At 45.5% G+C, this 24,549-nt stretch overlaps 2 protein-coding genes and 1 long non-coding RNA gene across 11 annotated transcripts in view; 1 reads left to right on the top strand and 2 right to left on the bottom strand.

Moving 5' to 3' along the window:
- LOC310827678 (uncharacterized protein) overlaps positions 1 to 24,549 on the bottom strand; it is a 244,131-nt gene that overhangs the window by 66,815 nt on the left and 152,767 nt on the right. The gene's annotated exons all lie outside the window — the stretch shown is intronic.
- LOC310827769 (uncharacterized protein) overlaps positions 897 to 24,549 on the bottom strand; it is a 174,871-nt gene continuing 151,218 nt past the window's right edge. Inside the window, exon 4 of the mRNA XM_083704191.1 lies at positions 897 to 2,695. The gene's annotated coding sequence lies outside the window, so the exon portion shown is untranslated. The remainder of the gene's footprint in view (positions 2,696 to 24,549) is intronic.
- On the top strand, positions 22,589 to 23,361 carry LOC310828542. The gene is made up of 2 exons (XR_014557014.1): positions 22,589 to 22,695; positions 22,769 to 23,361. It is a non-coding gene; the product is annotated as an uncharacterized lncRNA (long non-coding RNA).

The following is a 24,549-nucleotide window of genomic DNA, read 5'->3' as shown; positions in this document are numbered from 1 at the left end:
ACACATTCAGTGATTTATAGTGATTTATAGGAGAATGATAGCCGCTTTGAGATTCCTTTGGGTAGTGATAAAGCGGGATATCAAATCCAAACTCCTCCGCTGCTTCTTCTTCTTCTTCCTACAGGTGAAGCATTTAAACTTTGTTGTCGTTTTTTGTTCTTTTTCTTATTCTGTCCATGATGTTTCTTCCTGTCCTTGTAATATATTATATCTTTTGTCAGTTGTTCTCCATCATGCCTTGGGCAGAGCTAGTGTCCCGCTGCTGTTTCAGAAGTTCTCCACTGCTCTGCCCGGAGCTTCAGTGTTTTGCAACATTAGCAGCAGCTGCAAAATCATAGTGTCCCTAAAAAATATCCTGTTTTCGCCATTTTTCTCTCAGCCCAGGGAGTAGAGCAAGCTGTCGAACTTAAAATAACTCAGTAATGAACCTTCTTTGGCAAGCTCACAGCTTCCTCTTATCTCTCCATTCAGCCAAAGATAAAGGGTTACACTTCCAATTAAATTAAATTCAGTTTAGTCCGAGGATGATAAAGATTAGGGAACAGTTCACTCTAAGTTTCCATCAGAAAACTTTTGTAGAATAGAGCTTCTCGCCCTTTCCCCCCTTTTTAATGTTTACTTCACACACACAAGTCCATTTGATGTTATATTCCATCTCTGCAATCCATTTTTCACTGCTAGACATTGTTTGGATAAACATGACAACATCTGGAATGAGTTTATGGCTATTAACATCTACATGTGTATTAGGATAACAACCCTGTATCAATTTATATAAGAATGTTTCAGAGTATATTGCATTGCATTTTTGCATATTGTTCTTTTTTCTTACACATCTTTGTTATCCCCCCTTCCCTGCTTTTGTCTCTTTTTCACTTTCTTTTTATAAAATATTAACATTGCAGAGAGAGAGAGAGAGAGGGAGGGAGAGGGGGGGGGAGAGAGAGAACGGCCCACCTAGTTCAGCTTCCTGCTCTCCTGAAGGTTTAGCCCCCTGGCAGGACTCGAACGCAAGACTAGTGCTCTCCCCTCCTGCAGCTTCCAGCACCTGCTATTCAGAAGAACTGCTGCCTCCAGCTGGGGGGGCAGAGCATAATCACGACATGCAAAACTAATATTGTTTAATTATTATGCAGTTCTACTTTTACTTGTGTCCCCCCCAAAAAAAACAACTTCCACTGATTCCAACTAGTTAAAAGCTTTTCCAGATATATAGTAAATTATCCTAAATATTAAGAAAGCATGAGCTGTTTAACCATTAGGGCTGTGCAGAGTCACCCTGATCTCCCCTGGATCAGTCAGGCCAGGGGTCAAGCACCCCAGATCCAGCCCCAGATCAGTTCAGGGGCAGAGCTAATGTTTAAGTGGGGGTGGGGTTTATTCCCTAATTAAATGTACAATCTGGAGGGGGAAGGAAGAGATTCCACATCTCTTCTCCGCCTACTGAGAGGAAGAGTAGCAGTAGGGAGACAGTGTTTTGGTGGAGGTAAGAAACACATTATTTTCCCATTGATATAAAAAATACCTCTTTCTTGAATGGAAAGTAAAAGTGGAGGATGTAAAAGCAGTCTTGATACACTGGGCACAGGACATCGGACACAACATACTCATGAGTGAATAAGAAAGGCTATGGAAAGTGGACATTAATTTCAGTGCCTGCTAAAATCTAAGGGAAAACATTTTGAAGACGCAATATAGATGGTACCTAACCCCAGCCAAGTTGGCCAAAATGTATAATAATAGTACGGAAGTGTGTTGGAGGTGCAAGGAGGGGATAGGTACCTTCATACATATGTGATGGGAGTGCAAGAAGTTAAGAGAATTTTGGGATGTCATCTATAACGAATTGAAAAACATGTTTAAATTCCCTTTTACAAAAAAACCCGGAAGCCTTTCTGCTCGGTATCATGTCTATGGAAACCAAGAAAACCTGTAAACCTTTATTTATGTATGCCACTACACCGGCGAGAATTCTGATAGCCAAAAATGGGAGAAGTAACAATAACCCCACAAAATCTGACTGGTTAGCAAAAATGACTGAATGTTTACATCTTGTAAAACTAACAGGGAGAATAAGAGGAAGTACTGTTCAAAAAGTTAATCAAGAATGGTCAGTCTTCAAAGAATATCTTAAAAGTTATACGGACAACAGAAGTCTCCTGGCAGATACAGACTAAATCTTGAAAATAGAGGGAAAGTATAGTAAATCTGATTAGATAAACATAAAGGAAAAGTAGAATAACTAGTATGATATGCGTATAGAGTTAAGTTTGGAAACAAAGCATAAAGAGAAGAGTTGGAAGTCAAATATCTGGTGTATACGTCGGGTATCTATTATATGTAATGTATGTAATGTATTGTATTGTATTTGTTAAGTTCTATGTAAATTGATGCATCTGCTGGGTGACCTTGGGCTAGTCACACTTCTCTGAAGTCTCTCAGCCCCACTCACCTCACAGAGTGTTTGTTGTGGGGGAGGAAGGGAAAGGAGAATGTGAGCCGCTTTGAGACTCCTTCGGGTAGTGATAAAGCGGGATATCAAATCCAAACTCTTCTTCTATTCTATATTAACAATAAAGATCATTTTTGAGGGGGGGCAGAAACACATTGCTTTTCCAAGTCTGCCCTGTGACATTTTAGAACAATATATTTGATATCGTTCTAATTATGTTAAGCAGGTCAGTGTGTATATAGCCTCAGAGTCCCTGCACTTGGGGGGGGGGCTGCGTAAACAAAGATCTAAGGCTAAACAGGAGCTGCTGTGTTGCCCCTGCATTTAGAGAGAATATTCATCACCCTTCTGTTCCAATATCCGGATGTCAAGAGGAATTTTCCTTTGTCCTTCAGTTTGCTCATCATCTCCTCCTCCTCTGGCAGCAGATCCTCCTTCTTCGCAATCTGCTGCTTCTTTCTTCACGTCCTTGAGCAGCTGAATCCTTTTCTGATATCCAAGCTTGCGTTCCTCCTCTTCGGACGCAATGAGCATGTCGATGTATTCTGGGGTGGAGAGCGGGTTGGGCTTCAGGGCAATTTCCTGCAGGCGCCGCAGGCTTTGAGACGCTCTCTGAATGTTTTTGATCAGATTCTCTCTCACCTCGATGCACTCCTGGCTGAGGAGCCGAAGCACCTCCTCCACTGTCATAACCCCATGGCAGGCGTGCTCATACTTTTTCTTCAGCTCCACATAGGTCTTCTTCTCTTTCCTTATTTCGTCCTTAAATAGGTAATCCTGGATGCAGTGGTCGCTGACTGAGCACTTGCAGGGACAAACGTTGCATTTTCCTGAGAAGAAACTGATAGCGGAGCAAAGGCGGTTCAGCCGGTCCCAGGTACCCCAGCAAGGATAGTGGCAGGTGAACTCGCAGTTCTTGCAGTTGGTTGCATATTGATGAGCTCCAGAGAGGTCTTGCTTCACTTTGACGGTGACTGGGAACTCATACTCAAAATCTCTGTTGGCTGCCATGTCAGCTTTGTGCTGGTCAAGGACTTGTTCCGTTTCCTTCAGTTCTTCCAGTTTGACCAGCGCAGTTTTGATCTGGGGCAGCAGGCCCTGCACAACCGTCTCCAACTCTTTCCGCTCCCTGAGAACTTCCTTCGTCAAAGACAAACTCCTCGTGTTCAGTTTGCTTAACGAGTCAAAGTAGGTCTTCATGCTGATCATACCCATTTTCCAAAACATTTCGTCAAAGTTAGGGCTCTCCCCGTCCCCCACGACATTGTTGGCAAACAGGGCGGAATTGTTGAATTTGAAATGCACGGGGTTCCCCTTGCCATCTTTGGCGCATGGAACGTTGGCCGTCTTAATGGCCTCAAGGACCAGGGGAGTCTGTGAATCTGCAAAGGTGATCAGGAACTGGATGTTCTCCTTGATATCTTTCCCAAAGATGGAGAGCACGGAATCAAAAATGTATTTCTCGGCTGCTGTTAAGCGGTTTGTGGAAGCCTTGACCACAAAACAGACGCAATCGATGTGGTCGATTCCTCCGGGGATGGAGAAAAACTCCCGGATCTTCTCCACTAACTTTTTGTCCTGCTCTATTCCTCTCGTGTCTCCGAATCCTGGAGTGTCAACAAAAGTGAGGGAGCAAGGGATCTTGAGACCCTCTTGATAGTTCACCACATAAGCCATCACTTCGGATGTCTGGCTTTCTGCTTGGTTTCTGCCGGTCACTTCATGAATAAGTTTGAATCGGAATTCATCTCCCCATTGCACGCCCAGGATGTAGTTGATCATTCCATTGATGAGAGTGGTTTTCCCGGATCCAGACGCTCCCATCACCATGATCACTTTGTTGGGGACCTGAATGTTCTCTTTCCCTAGCTGGTATGTTAGACAGGATCCAGAGACATCCTGTATGGGCTCCAGTGGCAGAGCATACACTGCTGGTGGCCCATCCTCCACGCAGGTGCTGTCTTGGAAGTATTGACAAGCTATTCTCTTCTCGTCTCCTTCCAATGATGTGGAAACCTCAATCTCTTTGCTGGGCTCACTCTCAGCCCCACTGGCACACATGGCTGAGACTCTGAATCTGTAGGGTGTCTGGGGCTTCAGATCATCCATCTCACAGAACTCTGTTTTCTTCCCTGTTCTTTTTTCAGCCCATTCATCTTTGTCCTTTGCTTCTCCAGCCTCTTCACTGTAGCCCACTTTGTATTCCTTTATGACAGCTCCCTGGCCAATGACCTTTGGGCTCTCCCAGGCTATACTGATTTTGGAAGACTCTGCGATTATCACTCTCAGTTCCCCAGGAGGGCTGGTAGGAAGTGTCTGTACAGATCTACTCAAATCACTAGTCTCACTAAGTCCTGGTTTGCTCCTAGCGCTGTATCGAAACTGGTATTCTGTGTTTGCACTCAACCCTCTCACTTGGAATGTCTCCTGACTGTTGTCAGTATTCACAATCTTCCAATTTTCTTCTCCTGCAATCTTGTACTCTACTTGATAGCTAGAGATTGAAGCCCTCCCATAATCAGCTGGTTGAAATGTCAGCTGCACCCTCTCATGTCCAATTCGGCCAACCAGGGGAGGGAGAGGTTTTGAGGGCAGCTCGAAGTTGCTGTTGACCATCTCCCCATCTTCATAGAGGTAAATGGAAGCTCCTGGGTTGTTCTGATCTGGGACAGAAGCCACGAGGAACCGGGTCTTCCCATTGGATTCATTGACTTGGGCAAAATCAACAATGGACGTGGCAGCTTTCCGAGCTTTTCTCTGTATGTCTTTTTGCTCAAACCAAGCATTCCACTCCTCTGGTGCATTCTGGACTCCTGTAGGATCTGCTGATCGTTTCTGAAGAAAGTGTTGTAAGCTGGATAAAAATGGTTCCTCATCATGTAAAGAGGTGAATGTAAATGAGACAACAAATTCATTCTGGTGGTTAAGCACTACCTCTTGCAGTTTATACTGGGAGGAGATGATTTCTATCCCACTCAGGATATCAAGGTAAGACTCGACCATATTTATCTCTCGTTCCTTGGTGTCCAAAAATCCATTGAGTCTTTGGCCATTGAAGGGTGATTGATTTATGGATGTTAAGATGTCTACCAGAACTCTTTCATCTTTCTCCCCTCTCCGGATAAAAGGCAAGATTTCTGCCAGATCTTGCTGGAAAGTCTGCCTGTGTTGCTTGCAGAAATCCTGGAATCTCTTGATTTTCAACTTTATTTCTGGGAAGGTGCTAGCAATGGGATTGGTAGCCAGATCATTGCATCTCATATCGATTTCACTCAGTTGCTCCATGATGGTTTGGGCATCATTGATGAGTGCTAAGCTGATCTCACGCACCATCTTAGCTGCTCTGGAATTCAGCTTGGTCAGTGGGTACAGCCAAACTCTGACAGGAACAGCCTTGTCCCCATTGTTACCCAACATTTTGGGCAGAGCAGTGTAGACTTTCATGGCGTCTTCAAAAGTCACTGGATTGCTCTCCAGAGAAAAGTCTCCATAGAACTTGCAGTTGAACTGACTTGCATGGTTTCTTTCCTGGTCATTCATGTGGCGGGCTGCCTTGCCTTCAATAGTGACCATTTTCTTTATCATAACTTTGAGGCTTCCTTGTATATCTTGCACAGACTCAGAAGAAGAGACATTTCGGTCAAACAGAAAGAAAGCCTGGGCTCCATACAAGATGGCAGTGACAACGTGGGTGGCAGTGCAATGCTCAGAAACATCTGGATAAGTGACATTTTGGATTCCCAAATGGCTCATGGTCAGCTGTGAATACTTGGTGGTAGCTTTGTACTGCAGAGTGACTCTGGCCTGTTTCGTGGACTTCTTGGTGTCTTGAAGGAATTTGCCTGATCCATCCACTTCAACCAATCCCCCCAAAAAACTGGCCTTGAGTGATGCAGAGACATTGAGGGCAGAGGCCTTATCATCGATGGAGTCAGATGCAATGATTTCATATTCAGCCTTGGGTTGCGGTTTAATACACAAGCTCTTCTGAAGCAAGTCATCGTCCCAAAGGGTGATTCCTGGGATAAAGCAGAGAAATATGCAAGGCTTGAGTATGCTCATACAAATGTAGAACACAATTAGCCTAATGCCTAAGGGTGTACAGAGAAACAAGGAGTTAAAATAGAGCCTTCATTGCCCACAATGTCTGTGCTCATGAATTTTGTCCCACTGTCATCCCCAACAAAAAAGGTTGGTTCAGTTTTATAAAACTTTGCAAAAGGCAGGGAAAATATTTGACCAGATATGATAGTGGAACAAATGTGAACATTTCATGAGCTTCTGTTGTACAGAAAGGGGGTGGGCACTGGCTCAGCAGCAGGGATAAGATTCAATCACCACCATTTAGGGCTGTGATCATGTCCTGATTGAGGCCCTAGAGAGCTGGTGCTAGTTGTTGACTGGCACGGAAAAAATGGGTATATATAAGGAGAATTCCCTGGGGGCCAAGATCCAAGTTGGGGCAAAACAAGTTGGTGAGAGAACCCTAGCACAAAATATGCAGCAAAGCAAAGTGTGAAAATTAAAAATATGTGCTTGTGAGTTCCTTCCAAAATAGCCCCCCCCCCAAGCATTGAAAAAGACCACATCTTTGGTAAGTTCATAATGGCCTGGAGGATGCGGACCATTTGGATCCCTTCCAATCGGGATTCAGGCCTCACCATGGGACTGAAACTGCCTTGGTCGCGCTGATTGATGATCTCCGGCGGGCTAGGGACAAAGGTGAGAGCTGTTTCCAAGTTCTGCTGGATCTCTCAGCGGCGTTTGATACCATCGACCATAATATCCTTCTGGACAGTCTTGAGGGGCTTGGAGCTGGGAGCACTGTCATACAGTGGTTCCGCTCCTTTCCCCTGGGCTGTGTCCAGAAAGTGGTGTTGGGGGATGAGTGTTCAGACCCCTGGGCTCACTTGTGGGGTGTCTCAGGGTTCTGTCCTCTCCCCCATGCTTTTTAATATCTATATGAAGCCGCTGGGAGAGATCATCAGGGGGTTTGGGCTGGGTGTTCATCAGTATGCAGATGATACCCAGCTCTACCTCTCCTTTAAATCAGAACCAGTGAAGGCGGTGAAGGTCCTGTGTGAGTGCCTGGAGGCGGTTGGAGGATGGATGGCGGCTAACAGATTGAGGTTGAATCCTGACAAGACAGAAGTACTGTTTTTGGGGGACAGGAGGCGGGCGGGTGTGGGGGATTCCCTAGTCCTGAATGGTGTAACTGTGCCCCTGAAGGACCAGGTGCGCAGCCTGGGAGTCATTTTGGTCTCACAGTTGTCCATGGAGGCACAGGTCAATTCGTGTCCAGGGCAGCTGTCTCCCATCTCCACCTGATATGCAGGCTAAGACCCTACCTGCCCGCGGACTGTCTCACCAGAGTGGTGCATGCTCTGGTTATCTCCTGTTTGGACTACTGCAATGCACTCTACGTGGGGCTACCTTTGAAGGTGACCCGGAAACTGAAATTAATCCAGAATACGGCAGCTAGACTGGTGACTGGGAGTGGCCGCCGGGACCACATAACACCGGTTCTGAGAGATCTGCATTGGCTCCCAGTACGTTTCCGAGCACAATTCAAAGTGTTGGTGCTGACCCTTAAAGCCCTAAACAGCCTTGGTCCTGTATACCTGAAGGAGCGTTTCCACCCCCATCGTTCAGCCCGGACACTGAGATCCAGCGCCGAGGGCCTTCTGGCAGTTCCCTCACTGCGAGAAGTAAGGTTACAGGGAACCAGGCAGAGGGCCTTCTCGGTAGTGGTGCCTGCCCTGTGGAACGCCCTCCCAGCAGATGTCAAGGCAATAAACAACTATTTTATTTTTAAAAGACAACCAAAGCCAGCCCTCTTTAGGGAAGTTTTTAATGTCTAATGCTGTATTGTTTTTAATATTCAGTTGGAAGCTGCCCAGAGTGGCTGGGGAAACCCAGCCAGATGGGCAGGGTATAAATTAATTTATTATTATTATTATTATTATTATTATTATTATTATTATTATTATTAACTCATCAAAGGTAAGATTCATGTCCTTTTCCATATAGCAGTCAGAAAACACAGGGAGTAAAACTTGGCTTAGTTACAGTGGTGAAAGTTGTGAAATTATTGGTACAAGAACACAATAATGGATTACAGTCCCTCCAGGTGTCCCTATTTTCCAGGGACAGTCTCGGATTTACACAAGGCATCCCGGTTTATGATTTGATCCCGGAATGTTCCACTTTCCCTTAGGCTTAAAGGTAAAGGGACCCCTGACCATTAGGTCCAGTTGTGACCAACTCTGGGGTTGCGGAGCTCATCTCGCTTTATTGGCTGAAGGAGCCAGCGTACAGCTTCCGGGTCATGTGGCCTGCATGACTAAGCCACTTCTGGTGAACCAGAGCAGCGCACAGAAACGCTGTTTACCTTCCCACCGGAGCTGTACCTCTTTATCTACTTGCACTTTGACGTGATTTCGAACTGCTAGGTTGGCAGGAGCAGAGACCGAGCAATGGGACCTCACCCCGTTGCAGGGATTTGACCCGCCGACCGTCTGATTGGCAAGTCCTAGGCTCTGTGGTTTAACCCACAGTGCCACCCACGTCCCCTCCCTTAGGCTTAGGGCATCCCTATTTTTATCAGAAATGTTGGAGGGTATGGAGTTATATGACCTCTGAGCCAAGGAGAAAAGTAACTAGACAACTTATAGAATACATATGAAGGCAGCCCTGTATAGGGAATTTTTTAAATGTTTAATGTGGTATTTTTCAAGAAAAAAAGATGCCAGAACTCTCCATGAATGCTTCCCTTGTTCTCTTATAATGAAATGGTGCCCAGCTGAGAGGTGCCAGAACTGATTTCTGGCGGGTTCCTTCTGAAAAAAAGTCCTGTTTTTTTACCTACAGTAATAATTGTGGAAAGATGTATTCTTAATGGCCTGCATAGGCCTGGTGGACTAGAAAGGTATTCAGCAAGCTTTAAAAAATTGAAACAGAACTCACCTGCTCAATCTTTATTGGCAGATGTTGATGATTTGGGCTAAGACGATGCCAAAAAGGTTAAGGAGCAAAGACGCTATCAGGGGAAAGAAGACTTGCTAGAGAGGTTAAAAGCAACAAAAAAGGCTTTTATGCGTATGTTTGTAGCAAAAGGAAGAACAAAGAAACAGTGGGGTCACTCAGAGGAGAAGATGGTGAAATGCAAACAGGGGACACAGAAAGGGCTGAACTCCTCAATGCCTTCTTTGCCTCAGTCTTCTCCGAAAGAGAAAACAATGCCCGACCTGAAGAATTTGGAGCAAATGATTCAGCAGAGGAAACACGGCCCAGAATAACTAAGGAGATAGTACTGTTGGTTTCTGCTTTCTTCACTGTGCAGTGAAATGCTTGTCACGGGACATTGTTTACATTCCACAGTCAGAGTTGCTGTTGGGTTTCCCACGGGAATGGGAGACTGGATGTGACGTACACTGGTTTCCTGTTTTTCACAGTTCTCTCGGTGTTTCCGAGGAGAGAGGAGTTGTTTCTCTGCTCTCGCAGAGGCAAGATGCATGTTTGTAATCTCTCAGCATTGAAGTGTAAATAAAGCAAAGTAAAGTATGTGGCACGTACTGCTCATCATTCCGCTGTGTAGAGGAGCCTGCAAATATAACATTTCTGGTTCCGGGCCCAGAAAAATGCAATCAAACTGAAGAATGGACTCCAGAAGTCGAATCGGAGTGCCGGCAGAGGAACAGAGAGACGGATCGGACGTTATCTGCTCTGCGCGTCAAAATGATTGATGTGCTCATGCTCCGGGCAGCCTGCCAGCTCCTAGTTAATGGCTTTATGGCTGGACTTTGAACTTTTAAAGCCGTTTGCCGCGACCAGGCGCAAAGGCTCAAAGGCACAAGCTCACAGGCTTGGGAGGCTTGAAAACTAAAAGCACTTTTAAAAATTGCTTTTGGAATGAGGTTTGAAGCAGCAGTGACACAGCTTGTTTAAAACGCAGCAGAAATGGCAAATGCAAAGCTGGCTGATGCTTTTGGGATTCCTAAGCTCAATAAGAAAAACTATGCAGAGTGGGTTCTCTATGCTGAGGCTATTCTACGGAAAGAGGGTCTGTTTGAGGTTATTACAGACAACCCCCCAGCTCCAATTACAGATGCATGGACAGCTAAAGATTCCAAAGAGAGGGGAACTCTTACATTGATAGTATCCCCAGAAGAGCTCTGTCTGTTGCGTGGTAAAACCTCAGCCAGAGAAATTTGGGACGCTTTGAGAGAGGCTCATTTGAGGACAGAAGCTGGTTCCTCTTTGTTCTACTATGCCAAGCTGCATGATATGGCACTTGCTGAAGGTGGAGATGTGCGTACACATCTGATGGAGATACAGAATCTGAGACATGAGCTGCAACAGAGAGGACTCACCTTTCCAGAGGCTGTGTATTCCTTCATGATACTACATTATTTGGGTTCAAGTTGGGAGTCCGTTGCCACTCAGATTGCTGTTCAGCCAACTGCTCAGCTCACAGTAGCCTATGTTACTGCCGTGATTCTGAATGAAGCAGACCGCCGGGGTGCTAGCTGCATGGGTAAGGGGGAGTCTTCACAGACGTCATCCCAAAGTGCAGTGGAACCACCAGATGGCGCCAAAGCTTTGAAGGCAGTGAAATGCTACTCATGTGGACGTCTAGGCCAAATGAAGAGGGAATGCAGATATCCCAGGGCCAAGACAGAGCAGCGCAGCGAAAGCTCATCGCGTGGAAAAGGCCAAGGTAAAGGCAAAGGTCCGGTGTCCAGGACAACGCAGCACAAGGCAATGGTCTCACGCTTCACTCCAAAGGTTGCAAAGGTCCAGAAGACGTCTAGATCTTTCTTCGTTGTTGATTCAGCAGCGACCCACCACATGTGCAACGATAAGCGACTGTTCGTGTCTTTTACACCGCAGGAAGGTGCGTTTCACCAGGCGGATGACCACACGATCCCCAGTCAAGGCTACGGAACTGTTGTTCTTCACAGTTTGGACTTATCGATACAAGATGTACTTTACGTACCAGATGCCACACACAATCTACTCAGCGTTGCGCAGCTAAATGAATGGAACATTGACGTTTCCTTCAAGAACAAGAAGTGCACCATCACCAAGAAAAACGATTATGTATTGCATGCTGAATATGTTGATCGTTTGTTTGTTTTGTATTATGATGATGTTGTGCAGGATGAAACTTGTTGCATTGCAGGTTCTAACAAACGTTTGCATGCAGGATGTATTCATGATTTTCACAGGAAATTTGGTCATTTGCATTTTGAGGCAGTATCTAAAATGCCTGCCTTAGTTGAAGGTATGACTATTAAACCCTGCAGGTACCACATGAAGTGCAAGGCATGCGCAGCAAACAAGGTGAAAATGGCTGTGAAAGGTAATGTGTCTAGTAGGCAAGCTACAGAACCATACTAGGTTGTTCATGCTGATTTGGTTGGTCCACTATCGCCCTCTTTGGGTGGAAACAGGTACTTCATGGTTCTCATTGATGCATTTTCCAGGTATATTTATGTGTACAATCTCAAGCAGAAATCAGAGGCTTTTCCAAGGTTCAAGGAATTCTGTGCTTGGTTGTAAAATGTGCATGGTAAGAAGATCAAGACTCTTTTCACTGATCGCGGGGGTGAATTCACTTCTCAGCAGTTTGAAAGTTTTCTGACTGAGAAAGGAATTCAACACGATTTGTCTAGTCCTCGCTCGCGATGGCAGAATGGACTTTGCGAGAGGGCAAATCAGACATTGCTTCAAGGGTTAAAAACCTTGCTGCATGATGCCAATCTTCCAGAGAGTTATTGGGCAGAATCTTTGGTGTGTTTTATTTACACTTATAATCGGAGGTTATCTTCAGCGATTGGTTGTACCCCCTATGAGAAGATGTTTGGCAAGAAGCCTTACATCAAACACATGAGAATTTTTGGTTCTGACATGTGGGTTCACACACCACAAAGCTCCAAGTTAGGCAAGCGTGGATTGCATGGTATCTTTCTAGGTTAGATTGGTAGCCAGAGGTTTTGCACAGGTACCAGGTGAAGACTATCATGAGACCTACTCACCCACAGTGAGGTATGAGAGCATTAGGCTTATGCTCAAGCTAGTGTCATAAGAAAATCAGGGTCAGAGAGGGGAATAAAATAAAATGATCCTAATCCCACAACAATAATAAACTGTGCCTTAAAGAATGCATTGTTGGGAATATGCCATCTTACTGTGTCCTTTCACGTATCATTGAATGTAATATAATGTGTGCCTTTTAATACATCATCCTGTGTACCTCTTTCTCTATGAAGATATCCTTTAACAATGTATTCGTGGATGTATCTTTAATGAAATGCCGTACTATGCTGTACTTTTCTGAATGTATCCAAAATGTAGTTTTTAAGGAATGTAACAATCTAAATATTTCAAAAATGTATATACTTGACTCAATATTGTATCCAAAAGGCTGCCAAAACTCAATCCACCACACTGCCTCCTACTGGGTCTGCAAACCATACCATGAATACACACAAATAGGAGCTCAAAATAAAGCAGTCCTATTTTTTCAAAGAGTATGCAAACATCAGGCTATCACACCCGAATTGATAGCAATGCAGAATAGGATTTCACATTAACATTTAAGTCATTTCCTGAGCATCTTCTCAAACATCCAGCCTCACATCTGCATGCTGACTATCAGCAGTTGTGGAGGTTTTCCTGTAGATAAAGGAAAAGCCATTTTTAAGCAGATCCAAAATTTAATAACACAAAGATCAACACATATCACCTGAGCCCTTCAGCAAATTGACACCTCCAGAAAGTCTTTCAACATCCTGCTTACCTTATGTTAATCCACTCTTCACACCCCTCATATCGCTTCCCCCCACCTCCTTGCTATTGATCTGAATGAGAAACAAAAGGTATAAGAATCAAGGCAGTCCTTTTGATCGGGGTCTCTGACTCCGTGTCATTGTGTGAGCGGGGACCTTGTTGCAACAGTTTTTTGTGTTGTTGTTTTTTTCTGTTCTTTCAATAAAGATCAGGCTTTGCTTTTTCCAAATCCTGGTGTGGTCTCTGTCTTTTCCCGACCGGTACAGAGCCTTCGTTTGCGCTCCTTCCAAGGTCCTGGTCCTCCTTCTGAGGCAGGGGCCCTTGGGGAGGCAATTAAAAATTTATTTCATTTGGCGAGCCAGCCAGGAGCCCGGTTACCCGGGATTTTTGGGGTGTCAGGGACTGAAAGCCCAAGCGCACCCAGCCTTTTGCAAGGGGGGCTTTTCTTTCCCTGGTAGACCTTGAGTCCCGGCTCTAACTGGGATCCTCAGCAGGACCAACCAGGAAAAAGCAACGGTGATCTAGCCGGCTGTTTGGTTTTTTTTGGGGGGGGTGTATCCTTCTATCTTTTCTCTCCCCGGTATTCCTGTCATCTCCAAATCCGAAAGCTCCCTGAAGGAAGCGGGACAGCGCGCCTGCGAAGTGAGTATAAGTGGGAACACGGGTAGTGGGTTGGGTTCTCTAAACCACAGCAACCGAAATTCTTTAACTCTTCTCTTTTGCTTCAAATCTAAAACTTTCTCCCCCCTTATTCCAACACCTGATCTTAACACAAGACCCGAATCCATCAGAGCTGCCCAGAGGAGGGTCTTGTGAGTCTCTTCCCCTTTAACTCTATTGCTGACCTAATCTCTCGGAGGGTGCCCAGAAAAGGTCGTGCTTTTCCTTCTGTACTGAAACTATAACTTCTCAAAACTATAACTCCCAGGTGCAGCCGCACCTCTGCCATGGCGATCTTTGTTAGAGATGACCTGTGAGCAGAGAAAGCAGGGGCACCTGATTCCTTTCCTTCTTTGTCATTTCTGAGTCCCAATCTGGCAGTGCGCTACGCAAGCGTCCAGTAGGGAACTCTCAGGTTAGATTGTAAGAGGCAGGAGGTTGCTGTGGGCTCCCTGGCTGAGTAATGACCATAGGGGGGGTTTGAGATCGCTGATCGCACTGTTAGCTTAGTAGCCAGGAAAGGCCAACAGCTGTACCAGCCTAGTAAGTCAGGCCAGACGAACGGCGGTGTGTAAATTCTCGGAGTTGTCCAATAGTTGTGTTCCTGAAAAAGTGGGGATAAAACCCCGACTGCAGTATAAAAGTAAAAAAACTAGCGCTATTAAAGTTCTTAAAATGGGTGCACCCCTATCCAAAGAAATGAGTTCTCAGGCTCCTGGTGGGAAAGAAGCCGGAATTGTGCTTACTTCCCGTCAGAATCCTGACAGTCCCCTTAGATATGTGCTTCAAACCTGGAATGATTTGCCAGTAACAGAAGGACTTTCAAAATCCAAACTGGTGAAACTCTGTACCAGGGACTGGTTGCGAGCTACAACCCGACACACATTCGAGGAAAGATGGGTTAAAGAGGGATCATTTAATATCCAGCGTCTTGCTGTTTTGCGCACTGTTTTGGAAGACCAATACCCTCTTCAAATCCGATACCTTGAACTATTTGAGCATGCCAGGGACAAACTTAAAACTGACAGTGCCATGTCCCGCCAAATGCCCGTTTTTCCAACCCAGAAGAAACCTCCTCCCTACCAGGAAGTTTTAGAAGATGAACCCAGCAGCTTAGCCCCACTCCAGAGACAGCCCATCACAGGGTTGCCCCCACAACCCGAGAACAGCAGCAGGAATTTTGTGTCCGGGACTTCCACCCCCGCCAGCCTTCCCAGCAGTGGGAACAATGTTCCACCAGTCCTAAATCCTGAACCAATTGAATCCAGCAGAACCTCTACTACAGATTCTTCCCCACCAGAATTAAGTCCAATTGCATCTCGAACTCGTAGCAAAAGTCTGGATGATGACCTAATGTCCCAATTCCTCACTGCTTTAAAGAGTGTGGCTAGCCCAAAATCAGACCAAAACACTGAAAATGCAATGGGAAATCTCGAAGCCACAGGAAAAGGACAGTATCCCCTTAGATCAGTCCCTATTGCACCGGCAGCAGTGGGACAGCCTACCACGTTTGTTTATTCCCACGTTCCTTTTCTAACATCTGATCTGATGAACTGGTCAAATCAAATGACCTCCTTAAAGGAAGATCCAGATCGATGTTACCGTCAGATATCTACTATTTTTTTCAACCCACAACCCTTCATGGGCTGATGTTCACATGCTCCTAAATGCTCTCTTCAATGACCCAGAAAGAGAGGAAATATTTAATAAGGCAGCAGAAGCATTAGGAAAACCCCAATTCCAAGACAAAAAACCCGCCACTGCTGAACTGGTAACTGTGCCTCAACTACATAACGACCCAAGTTGGGACTACAACACAGAAAAAGGAATCTGGAGCTTAAAAATCTTCCGGAAAGCTATACTGGAAGGCATAAAATTGGCGGGGGAAAAGGGCATAAATTGGACAAAAATCCAAGCCATCAGCCAAGGGTCAGATGAAGCCCCTTCTGCCTTTTACACCAGATTAATATCAGCCTTCAGAACCTGGGGAGGAATAGATCCTGATAACGCAGAAAATCAAGTCATTGTAAAAAGTTTCTTCAAAGATCAATCCAGCCCAGAAATTAAAAAGGTCCTCACTCACCAACTGGGTTATGAAGGAAAGCCTATGAGTGAAATCCTAGCAATTGCAAAAACTGTCTTCGATGGAAGAGATGAAAGGAAAAAGAAGGAGGATAAAAGGGAGAGGGAGGAAAATGCTCGTGTTTTAGCGCTAGCACTTGGTGCGCCCTATAATCCTCCTCTTCCTCCCCTGAACCCACCATATAAAGCTCCTTCAACACCTACAAACACCTCATATAAACCGCAACCAAACCACCCCTATAGCCAACCTTCATACAAAGGACCCCGACAAAATAATTATTCATTTTCCCGAAGCAATCATCAGCAGAATGCCGACAATGAAATAAATCGCAACCCCACAAACGCACGCTGTTATCATTGCCAGCAAGAAGGACATTTCCGAAGGGATTGTCCTGCACGCTCAAATGCCACTGGTCAAACCTTTAATACTGCTAATCACTACAACCAAAACCCAGCATTAAACCCGAGCCACGAAAGACAACATCAGAATCCCTTCCTTCAAACCCAATCTCGGAGATCTGACTATTGACAATTAGCGGGGAGTTCCGAATCAGCTGCCCTAGTCTGCCCAACATTCCACCTTTCTTCCAATGAACCCATTTGCACTATAAATATCAATGGACATGAATATAGATGCCTAGTGGACACAGGTGCTACATTCTCCATCTTAAGTGATAGTCATTTAACCCCAAGTCACAAAAGGCAACGCATCATGGGCATTGACGGAATTCCCAGAACATGCAATCTCTCTAAACCCACCACAGTGACACTGGGACCCTTAACAGCTGAACACTCCTTCCTCCTCACTGCCAGTCCTGTAAATCTTTTGGGAAGGGATCTCTTGTGCAAACTTAAAGCGACTGTCACTTGTAGCCCCGATGGTATTTTTCTACACATGCCCGAAGATTCTGCAGCCTCCTTCCAGGGTATCTTAACTGAAGAGAACTCCCCCGATGTAGGAATACCCCCTTCTATTGAGAACACTGTGCCCCCACTTCCACAACAGTAGGACTTCTTAAATCTGCAGACCCCATTGTAATCAAATACCGCACAGACATTCCTTTTCCTTGCGTCAAGCAATACCCCCTCCCCACAGAAGCAATAGAGGGATTGAAACCAATGATAAAGGACTTCATGGCTCAAGGAATCCTTGTGCCCTGTGCCAGTCCATGTAACTCACCCCTCCTGCCTGTCAAGAAACCTGGCCCCCCAGGGACTCCCATCAGATACCGTCTTGTGCAGGACTTGCGGATCATAAATAATTTTGTAATCCCAAGACATGCCATCACGGCCAATCCAAATACCATATTAACAGGAATCCCTCCTGACAGCACACACTTCAGTGTCGTGGACCTGTGCTCTGCATTTTTCTCTATAAGAGTTCATGAGGAAAGCCAGTTCCTTTTCGCGTTTACATGGGGAAGCAGTCAATTAACATGGACTAGATTGCCCCAAGGCTATGTAGAAAGCCCTGCCATCTTCGAGTCAGCCCTCCATAAGGACCTACAGGACTTAACGTTCCCAGCAGGATCCGCACTCTTGATGTATGTTGATGACCTACTCTTGAGTAGTACTTCAGAGGAAAATTGTCAAAAGGACACCATTTACCTCCTAACAGCATTGGCATACAAGGGGCACAAAGTCTCACCAAAAAAACGTCAGTACTGCCTTACCAAAGTCAAATATTTGGGCCATATTATAGGACAGGGAACTAGAGCCCTTACCTCAGAAAGAGTAGAAGCTATTGAAAGAGTTCCCTTACCAAAGACTAAGAAACAATTGAGAGGTTTCCTAGGAATGAGTGGATTCTGCCGTGCCTGGATCCCAGGGTATGGTGAACTGACCAAACCCCTGGTGCAAATGACTAATAAGGATGGACCAGAACCCCTTAATTGGACTAAGGAGTGCCTCAATAACTTTGAAACCATAAAACGTGAACTAAGATCAGCACCTGCCCTAGGGCTCCCTGACTATCGGCTTCCCTTTTCCTTGTTTGTTCATGAACAGAGAGGGGTGGCTTCAGGGGTTCTGACTCAAACATTCCGGGGACAGGAAAGGCCGGTTGCCTATTATAGCATCCAGCTGGACAGCGTTGCAAAAGGAACAGTAGGATGCCTGAGAGCAATAGCTGCATCAGCAGAATTGGTGGAAAGGGCGTTAGAAATTGTGCAAAACCAAGAACTTGTCCTAAATGTGCCCCATGCAGTAGCCACCTTGCTAAATTTGCGCGGCTGCCAACACTTCAGTAACGCCAGACTTAGCCAATATGAAGCTGCCCTACTGGCCCCTTCGAACGTCCGCATTAAGAGGGTTAATACGCTCAATCCTGCAACCCTCCTTCCACTCCCTGATGACGGCACCCCCCACCATGATTGTACCCAAGCTGTCAGGCTGGCTGAAAAACCACGAGATGATTTAGATTATCTACCATTAAAGGACCCAGATCTTACCATCTTTACAGATGGGAGTTCAAAAACCATTTCTGGAGTACGGAAGACAGGATATTCTGTAGTCACGCATGAGAGTATATTGGAAGCAGCACCTATCAGTCCTAGGTATAGTGCACAAGCTGCTGAACTAATTGCCTTAATAAGAGCATGCGAATTAAGTGAAGGAAAGCGCATTAATATATATACAGACTCCAAATACTGTTTTGGTCTAGTCCATGCTACAGGAATACTATGGAAACAAAGAGGATTTCTAACAGCAGCAGGGACCCAAATCTCACATGCGCCACTTGTAAAGCGGCTCATGGATGCAATACATCTTCCGGAGGCTATTTCTGTAATTCATTGCAAAGCGCACACTAATGGAACTGATTTTGTCTCTGTCGGAAATCGCATCGCCGACTCCACAGCTCAGGAAGCCGCGATTTCCTCACAGCCTCAAAACGAATTCCAGGCTCTTGTAGTGCCTTCAGACGTTAATTTTGCACGTATGTACAACTCAGCCCAGGCTGAGGAAGTTAAGCATTGGCAGGACATAGGGGGGCATAAAGTTGGTCAAACCTGGACACTTCCTGATGGGCGCCTCATAATGCCCAAAGCATGGGTCCCCAAACACTTGCGTATCCTACATCAATGCACGCATTGGGGAGCAAATAGACTGGCCGACAGTCTCCTTAGACACTGGTACGCCCCAGGCGCTCACCAACATGCAAAGGCTGTTTCAAAGAACTGCACTATCTGTGCCAGCTACAACCCAAAGAGGGAACCCAAAAGGCCCCCTGGATCTCGACCATGGGCTTTCCTCCCTTTTGAAAGCCTGCAACTGGACTTTGCAGAACTTCCCAAATGCTTAGGCTATAAATTCATACTTGTCATAACAGATCAGTTGTCCTTCTGGCCCGAAGCATACCCAGTCAAGCGCGCAACTGCACAAACTGTGGCCCGTATTCTGGTACAAGAAATCATTCCCAGGTTTGGGGTACCTAGACGTTTAGACAGCGACCGGGGCTCTCATTTTACTGCAGAAATAGTGCAGTCAGTAGCAAAAGCGTTTGGCATTAAATGGCAGCTGCACACCCCGTATCATCCCTCATCGTCAGGGCAAACTGAACGCATGAATGGACTAATCAAAACTCAGTTAGGAAAAATATGTGCAGCCACTGGTCTCAAGTGGATCAACGCCCTTCCTATCGTATTACACAATATCAGGAGTCAACCGAGAGGAACCTTAAAACTTTCCCCTTATGAACTCTTGTTTGGGCGCCCATCCCCTACCCACACCACTCAGCTTCCTGTGTCTGAACTTGAGGTGGGAGAAAACGAACTGACTAATTATGTGATACAACTACAGCGACACCTTAAGAATCTGCACCAATACGCTGCAGCAAATCAAAATGTTCCCCTGGATGTGGATGCCCATCCCTTTCAACCTGGGAACTGGGTCCTAGTGAAATCATTTAGGAAGGACACTCTAGAGCCGTCATGGGAAGGCCCCTTTCAGATCCTTCTCACGACACCCACCGCAATTAAAATATCAGAGAGGAGTGCTTGGATCCATTACACCTTCTGCAAGGCGTCCAATCCTCCAAGCTTCCCCAACGCAGACCTCGACCCCCCACCGGACATGACTCTGCCTGACAATGAGGACTGCCCAACTGATGACAGCGGGGGTAATCGTAGTCCCCTAGCAGCTGGAGAGGAACCAGGGAAGAGTTCTGAAGAAAAGTGGCTCTCGAGGATACTTGTCGATCCTAGCCCAGAAGACCCCGACCACCCCCCCATCAGAATGCAGTTCCGGAAGGAAGAAAAACCCAGCTCCAACACTGGATAATCTCTCTTCTCCCCCTTGTTCCCCCCCTTTTTTGTCACCCCTCCCCTCCTTGTGTGTGTGTCTCTGTGTGTTGTCTGTCTTCTTTTCTTTTTACAGGTTCACCACTATGACTCCCTGGAGAATCGCCTGCCTGACATCCCTGTACTTCATCTGTACCCTCCTTCCAGTCGCCACCAGTGTACCGCCAGGGTCCCAGTGTGGAGACACCCCCGTGGAACACTTCTACCTTGATCGCGACCTTACTGACACCAACGATTTCAGTGCCTTGGGAGATTTCGACTTCTGCCTGTCGGGCACCAGGAACCTGATTCCGCACGCCTTTCGACCACGACTCAGAAACACCCAAGCCTGGGAACTTATCGTCAGAAGCGCCTCCTATGCCATCCTGGGACGAGCCATATACACCCTTGAAGATCCTTGGATCCGCTTGGTCTGTCAAAATGGAACTTACATCCAAGCTGAATGGGGAAAAGTCAGCAGACATTATCAACCCTCTGAAATCGGCAAAGGACTTTGGGAAAGCTACACGGATTCCATGTACTATGAACATTGGACTTATGGATTTTATTGCACCAATCAAACGGCTACTTCCACCTACCAAGGTATTTGCGTCCGAAGATTCTGCTGTATATGGGACCTGCACACAACTTCTGACTGGGTAGGAAAAGCATATCTTGAAGGGTGGTTGCATCCTGTGGGTGGTGGGAAAACCTTGGAATGGGATCCTGAGGGACCACAGCGATGTGGGGGAATAGCAACTGACCCGATGCTCCTCAAGTCCCAGGACCCTATCCACCCCATAGGAACTGCCCCAAGACATGTTAAACTCTCAGAAATAACACCTCCCCCCCCAGCCCGCAGACTATCGTCATGGCAAGCAAACTCTTATGTACAACTTCTACAGAAGGTAGTACAAACCACAAATCTTTCACAGTGCTGGATCTGTGCACACGCCCCGTCACACATTGATGAAGGGATACCCTTCATAAGTACACCCCTCACACTAGATCAATATAGATCTAGTTACCTGCTTCAGCGCAACCTAACTTTCCTGAAACCCAACTCCCAATATATTTATCTGAGTGGCCGAACCTTTGGACCAGTGTGCAAGGAGTTCTCGGGAACTGGAGACCATGTAGGCTCCAGCACCTGTAATGTTACTATCAAAACCGACCCTGAGGGACTTACCACACTGGTTCGCAACCACTCCCAAACCCGCTCATTCAAATCTCTCAGCGATGCTTTGACTGCAGTACTGACACCCTTCACTCGAGAAAAACCTATGCCAGACCTCATTACTGCCTTCCGGACCGGGCGTATAGAAAAGCCGCTGGGAGGACTATTTTGGATCTGTGCGCAAAGAGCTTATACGTGGGTCTCTATTCATATGCAGGGGTCCTGTTACCTCGGCCACATTCACCCAGGATTCAGAGTTACCCTAGCTCTACCTGATGGCCGCTTGAGAAACAGGCGATCCCCCATTCCCACGACACGCCCACAGCAAAAACCAAATGGGGAAACGTGGCTCCGAGCCCTCCTCCCCGCTTATGGAACCTTCTCAAATCACCTAGACATTCTTAGGCTTGCTGATGTCCTGTTGCAATTCATGAAAGAGTCAGAGGCCACTACACGTTCTGTCCTTACCGAGCTCACTGAAGTGCGCAAAATGTCCATTCAAAACCGTTTATGTCTGGACTATTTATTGTCATCCCAAGGAGGTGCTTGTAAATTAATCGGGACAGAATGCTGTTCCTTTGTGTCAGACCAGACCCTCAATATCACTAGACATCTTGACTCAATAGATTCCCTAACTGATACTCTGAAGAAGATCCCCCATGAAGGTCTTTCCGACTGGGATCCTTGGTCATGGCTACCTCAGACCTCTTGGCTCCGTGAATTAGCGAGAGGCATACTGATTATATTCATTTCCCTGATTGTCTTCGTTGGCCTCCTGTGCTGCTGCGGACAATGTATTCCTATCCTTATGTCCAGCTTCCATTCACCCTTATCCCACACCTCCATTCTTGCACCCTTGCAACCCGATCGCACCCTTCCCGAGGTCCTGCCCATGTATCACCTTGGAGAAGGAGAGTATGTAGCAATGGATGTGAGGCAATAATTTTTTTTCCAAAAAATTAAGCCTCAGAGAGGGGAATTGTCATAAGAAAATCAGGGTCAGAGAGGAGAATAAAATAAAATGATCCTAATCCCACAACAATAATAAACTGTGCCTTAAAGAATGCATTGTTGGGAATATGCCATCTTACTGTGTCCTTTCACGTATCATTGAATGTAATATAATGTGTGCCTTTTAATACATCATCCTGTGTACCTCTTTCTCTATGAAGATATCCTTTAACAATGTATTCGTGGATGTATCTTTAATGAAATGCCGTACTATGCTGTACTTTTCTGAATGTATCCAAAATGTAGTTTTTAAGGAATGTAACAATCTAAATATTTCAAAAATGTATATACTTGACTCAATATTGTATCCAAAAGGCTGCCAAAACTCAATCCACCACACTGCCTCCTACTGGGTCTGCAAACCATACCATGAATACACACAAATAGGAGCTCAAAATAAAGCAGTCCTATTTTTTCAAAGAGTATGCAAACATCAGGCTATCACACCCGAATTGATAGCAATGCAGAATAGGATTTCACATTAACATTTAAGTCATTTCCTGAGCATCTTCTCAAACATCCAGCCTCACATCTGCATGCTGACTATCAGCAGTTGTGGAGGTTTTCCTGTAGATAAAGGAAAAGCCATTTTTAAGCAGATCCAAAATTTAATAACACAAAGATCAACACATATCACCTGAGCCCTTCAGCAAATTGACACCTCCAGAAAGTCTTTCAACATCCTGCTTACCTTATGTTAATCCACTCTTCACACCCCTCATATCGCTTCCCCCCACCTCCTTGCTATTGATCTGAATGAGAATCAAAAGGTATAAGAATCAAGGCAGTCCTTTTGATCGGGGTCTCTGACTCCGTGTCATTGTGTGAGCGGGGACCCTGTTGCAACAGTTTTTTGTGTTGTTTTTTTTCTGTTCTTTCAATAAAGATCAGGCTTTGCTTTTTCCAAATCCTGGTGTGGTCTCTGTCTTTTCCCGACCGGTACAGAGCCTTCGTTTGCGCTCCTTCCAAGGTCCTGGTCCTCCTTCTGAGGCAGGGGCCCTTGGGGAGGCAATTAAAAATTTATTTCACTAGCTGCAGAGGAGAATCTACACATTAGTCACCATGATGTGAATACAGCATTTTTGTACGGATCTCTAGGTGAATCACTTTATATGCTTCCACCTGATGGCGTACAGGTAAAACAGGGATTTGTTTGTGCTCTGAAGAAGTCCCTTTATGGTCTCAAACAAAGTGCACAGTGTTGGCACACAAAACTCACTGAAGTATTGTTTTCTCTAGGTTTTCAGCAAGGGAAAGCTGATCCATGTGTATTTGTCAAAGAGGAGGGGCAAAAGAAGCTGTATTGTTTGTTTTATGTTGATGATATTTTGTTCTTTTGGAAAGATGTCACAATGTACAATAACGTCCTAGCTCAACTGAAAGAGCACTTTGACATGAAAGATCTTGGTGAGGTAAACAACTACCTATCTTTGGAAATAGAGAGAGATCAAGATGGTAACATTCTAGTACACCAGTCACGGAAAATTGCTGATGTGTTAAGCAAACTAAACCTGATGGATGCTAACCCTGTAGACACACCGATGACAACAGGTTATCAGGTAGATGACAGTGAAGAAGCATTTTCTGACACTACACTGTACAGAAGTGTGCTAGGCAAACTAAACTTCATTGCCAGATGTTCAAGACCTGACATTGCTGTTAGCTGTAATTTGCTAAGCAGACAAGTCAACAATCCTACTGTTAAGGACTGGAAAGCTCTGAAACGCATAGCGCGCTATTTGAAAGGCACTATGCATTACAGACTGAGATTTAATAATCAGAAGTCTGGTGGTCTTGATATATTTGCAGATGCAAGTTTTGGAAGTGACACTACATACAGGGAAAGTACGTCTGGAGTTTGCTACATGTACAATCAGGGTCTTTTTGATTGGTCATGCAAGAAGCAAACAACAGTTAGCTTAAGTACTTGTGAAGCTGAACTGAATGCACTGTCTTATTCACTTAAAGATTGTGAATGGTTGTTACAATTGTGCAAAGACATGAAAATTCCTGTCAAATGTCCAATCCAGGTTTACCAGGACAACAAAGCATGTTTGGCTTTGCTGAATTCTGAAGGTTGTAAGCAAAGCACGAAG

This window comes from Podarcis gaigeae, assembly GCF_964106915.1.
Source record: "Podarcis gaigeae genome assembly, chromosome: 12".
Classification (NCBI taxonomy): Eukaryota; Metazoa; Chordata; class Lepidosauria; order Squamata; family Lacertidae; genus Podarcis; species Podarcis gaigeae.
This window is presented reverse-complemented; position numbering and strand designations above follow the sequence as displayed.